Source organism: Telopea speciosissima, chromosome 2 (assembly GCF_018873765.1).
Source record: "Telopea speciosissima isolate NSW1024214 ecotype Mountain lineage chromosome 2, Tspe_v1, whole genome shotgun sequence".
Classification (NCBI taxonomy): domain Eukaryota; kingdom Viridiplantae; phylum Streptophyta; class Magnoliopsida; order Proteales; family Proteaceae; genus Telopea; species Telopea speciosissima.
In genome coordinates, this window is record NC_057917.1 from 27,284,775 (window position 1) to 27,289,462 (window position 4,688).

Sequence of the window (4,688 nt, forward strand, 5' to 3'; positions counted from 1 at the left end):
TCTCACACACAGAGAGAACCCTCTCCCATAGTCATTACCTTTAGCCAGCACCATAGTTAGTAAAATCGTGCATAATATGCATACACGTACATATCACTTAAAAAAAAACATTTTTTTAACCAGAACCGGGTGCAAGGGTGTGCATACATGTATAGCTTTTGCCTAGTTTCTTAAGAGTGTCAAATTTGAACTAGTTTCGAATAAGCCAAACTGAATCGAATAAAATGTTTTCTTCAATTTGAGTATCGAATTTCATAACCGAATCCAAACTGATTTTGGATATTAGTATATTATAATGAATTAATATAGGGAGCAAGAATGCTACTTGGTCACGTGTGGCGTGCAACCCCTATGCCGAGACACATAGCCTCACAAAATGACCGTCGTGTCCCATGAAAAGGCAAAAATCCTTAAGGGTGCAACGGTCATTTTGTACAGCTCTCTGCTTAGGTGTAGGGGCCACGCGCTGGACGAGACAAGGTAGCGTTCTCTTTCCCATTAATATATTATAGTATATTAATATATTATAATACTAATATATTATAGTATATATATATACATATTTATATTACTAGAATTATTATTAGATTTTATATACTATACTATAGTATAATAGATTATATTATATATTATATATTATAATATATGGACCGAGTATAAGAACCAGCTGAACCGTATAAATAAAAAATTGAACCGAACAATTCAGCTTAAATTATAACTTCAAAATAAACATGTGATTGGCTATGAGATGTACATTCGTCTGCACGTACATGAAGATGATCAATTCTCAATATAAATTGTGTTGAATATCTTTTTCTTTCCCGCCTTAAACCCGAGCCCCATTCCCTTCCCGCTTCTTCCTACCAAAAAGAAAAAAAAAATCCATTCCCGCTTCCAGTCACCCGTGCACCCCTTTCTCAATCTCTCAAATCTCTCTCCCTGCCTTTACCAAAATTAAAAAAATCTCTCTCCCCGCGCGCCCCTCTCTCATTCTCTCAAATCTCTCTCAACCCTAGCTATTCCCTTCCGCTTCCAATCACCTCCACGCCCCTCTCTATTTTTTTTTGGTAAATCCCATCCAGATGCTTGAAACCCCCGGCGGCACCTCGGAAGAGCTCGAGAACGAAGCAGCCATCGAGAACCATCATCTCCATGAATTCGTTGCTGCTAAGAGAGATTGGTCCTTCATAGCAGGCTCGAGCCTTCTCCTCAACCTCCCGGGTAGAATCGAGGTAAAGATTCACGTCTTGATGGGTTCGATTCAGAACCTGATAGAGAGAACGCCACTTGTGACAATCCATATCTCGGAGGTTCTTTAGACCGTGATGGTAAGGACCCAGGGAAGCGATTTGTGGGATGAAGGCCTTGTCGGCCTTGCCGTAATTGTCGCCCACACAGAGGTACTGTGGGACTCGGTAGATGCAGAACTTGGCCCATGAGGCAGCTTCATGATCTTGATGGGCTTACTCTAGCTTTTCTCTAATGGAGATCGCCCAATCTGATTCCATTGGATTCGTTACTTCTCTTTCTTCTTTAACATTTTCGTCATCACCATTGATTAATGTCAAATGCGATTGCGAAAAGGAGGATTCTTGTAGCGTCATTCGCTGCTGCTCTGGAGGTGGCTGTGTATGGGATTATCGTCGTTGCAGTGGTCCCAATTGAAGGTCACGTGAAGGGATAGAACCAGGTGATCCTCAGCTACCCAAAAAGGGTATAAATGCTATCATCCTCCTACATGAAAGGTGTTTGTCACTATGGATGTCATCTTCCGGGAGTCTGAGGCTTACTTTAAACAGTCGGTCCCTCTGCAGGGGAAGATTCTAAGTGGTGAAGAAGTCCCGCTGATTGCTCCTCTGGACATTGAGATACCTACTATAGAGGATGTCTCTATTGAACTAGAAGATGGAGTTACAAGTCAGGAACAAGAAGTGGGACAGATTGAGCAACAGCGATAAGTGCAAGGGGAGATAATGTGAAGACTAATGTGCAGACTTACACTCGGGGAACTAATTTTCCTTTGGATGGCCCTCGGTACAAAGAGACCACCACCACCGACCCTACACAATCGGCATCTGTTCCTACTCCAAGTCTTGCTCCTAGTCATGTTTCTGGTAAACCACCTCTTGATCCCAGTCTTGATTTACCCATTGCTATTCGAAAACCAAAAAGGAGTTGTACACAACATCCTATTTCCAACTTTGTGTTATATAACTCTCTAACTCCTACTTTCCATTCTTTCGTATCTTCTTTATCCTCTGTTTCTATCCCTAACCATTGGCAGGAAGCAATAGTCGAACAGAAATGGAAGGATACGATGAAAGAAGAAATGCTTGCCCTTAAGAAGAATCAGACCTGGGATTTGGTAAGTCCTCCACTAGGAAAGAAACTGGTTGGTTGTAAATGGGTCTTTATTGTGAAGCACAAGGCTGATGGCTCAGTGGAAAGATACAAAGCAAGACTCATAGCCAAAGGGTTTACCCAAACCCAAGGAATTGACTATCAAGAGACATTTGCTCTTGTAGCAAAGATGAATACTGTGCAGGTTATCATCTCTTGTGTTGTGAATCAAGGATGGGAACTCCAACAACTTGATGTGAAGAATGCACTCCTACATGGAGATTTGAAAGAAGATGTTTACATGGAGATACCTCCTAGCTTTACCTCTTTAAGGACTTAGGGAAAGGTGTGTAAGTTGAAGAAGGCTCTTTATGGTCTGAAGCAGTTACCAAGGGCTTGGTTTGGCCGATTCCATAAGGCTATGGTTGCTTATAGGTATAAGCAGAGCAATGCTGACCATACACTGTTTGTTAAGAGGATGGAATAGCAGGTGACCATTTTGATTGTCTATGTTGATGACATAGTGATCACAGGTAGTGATGCACATGAAATCTAAAAGCTACAGACATATTTGGGCACCGAATTTAAAGTCAAAGATTTGGGGAGATTGAGATATTTTCTAGGGATTGAAGTTGCCTATTCAGCTAAGGGCATATCTCTTTCCCAAAGAAAATATACCCTAGGTCTATTGAGTGAAACAGGGATGCTTGGGTGTAAACCAGCAGACACCCCTCTTGAGCCCAACACACATTTGCAGAGTAAGGAAGGTGACCCAGTGGACAAGGGTAGCTATCAGAGGCTAGTTGGCCGATTGATATACCTCTCACATACTCGACCAGACATCACATTTGCTATAAGTGTTATCAGTCAATACATGCATGATCCTCACTCTTCTCATTTGGAAGCAGCACACAGAATACTCTGTTACCTCAAGTCCTCTCCTAGAAAAGGAATCTTGTATTCTTCACATAACCATCTCCGGATAGAAGTATACACTAATGCAGATTGGGCTGGTAGTCCTAATGATAGGAAGTCCACATCCATATATTGCACATTTGTTGGAGGGAACCTAACTACTTGGAGAAGCAAAAAACAAGTTGTGGTAGCTCGATCTAGTGATAAAGGTGAATTTTAAGCTATGGCACAGGGTATTTGTGAACTTCTCTGGCTCCAGGGGCTTCTTCAAGACTTGGGGATGAATGTTGATCTTCCAATGCGGCTCTACTATGACAGCAAGTCAACAATCAGCATTGCTCACAACCCGGTCCAACATGATCATACCAAACATGTTGAGATTGACCGGCACTTCATCAAAAAGAAATTGGAATAGGGAACAGTTTGTATTCCATTTATCCAGTCTAGTGAACAACTGGCTGATATCCTTACCAAAGGGATCAGCAATAAGTTATTTTTTCTTATTGTTAGCAAGTTGGGCATGTTTGATATATATGCACCAACTTGAGGGGGAGTTGTAATATGGGTTCAGGGGTAGAATAGTCATAAGGGTATTTCTATCTTTGTACTCCTTCTAGAATGTTCTTCTCTTTGTTATAAATAAAGATGGCTGTAGTCACTCTGACTCAAGCCAGTATTCACAGAATTCAACACAATCTAATGTTTATAGTGAAGTACTAAAGCGAGCCCTGATTATAGAGAGAAATAGTAAGGATGTTAGCCAACCTGAAGAAAATGAACAAAGGAAGAAATTCAAACTGAACAACTATCAAGGTGGTACTGCTAAGGGGGGACAGGATTCTGGTTCAGGCAAGAAACCTTCCAAAAATTGCCCCAAGTGTGGAAAGGCCTATTTAGGTGAGTGTCGTCAGGGGTTGGTGATGTGCTACAAGTGTGGAAGGATGCTACATTATGCTAATGACTGTACAGAACAGCAGGGGGGGAAAGTTTGTTTTAAGTGCAGAAAGACAGGACATATGATCAAAGATTGTCCTGAATGGTCCAAGCAGAAGAACCAGGGTAAACAGAGAGGTCAGAAGCCCAAGACATAGGGGAGAGTATATGCACTAACAGAGCAGGATGCTGAGTATTTTGGAATACCCAACTTGCTTGCTGGTGTCTGGATACCAGGCTGCCACTTCCCTGAATATGTGGAGCCAATGGAGGCAACTGTCTACTTAGTCTAAATGATTTACTTGATAAATAGGAATTGGATAGACTGGTATGTTTTCTATCCAACCATCACATGTAATTGTTCTTTTCTCAGTATGTGGAAGTTAAATCCCTTGTTTGGGAGCTGACTGATTCTTGCTTGCCATTCTGGGTAAACCTAACTTACCCTGTGACCACTCCACACCCTCTCCTTGAACATTCAAAAACAAAAGCAGTGCACA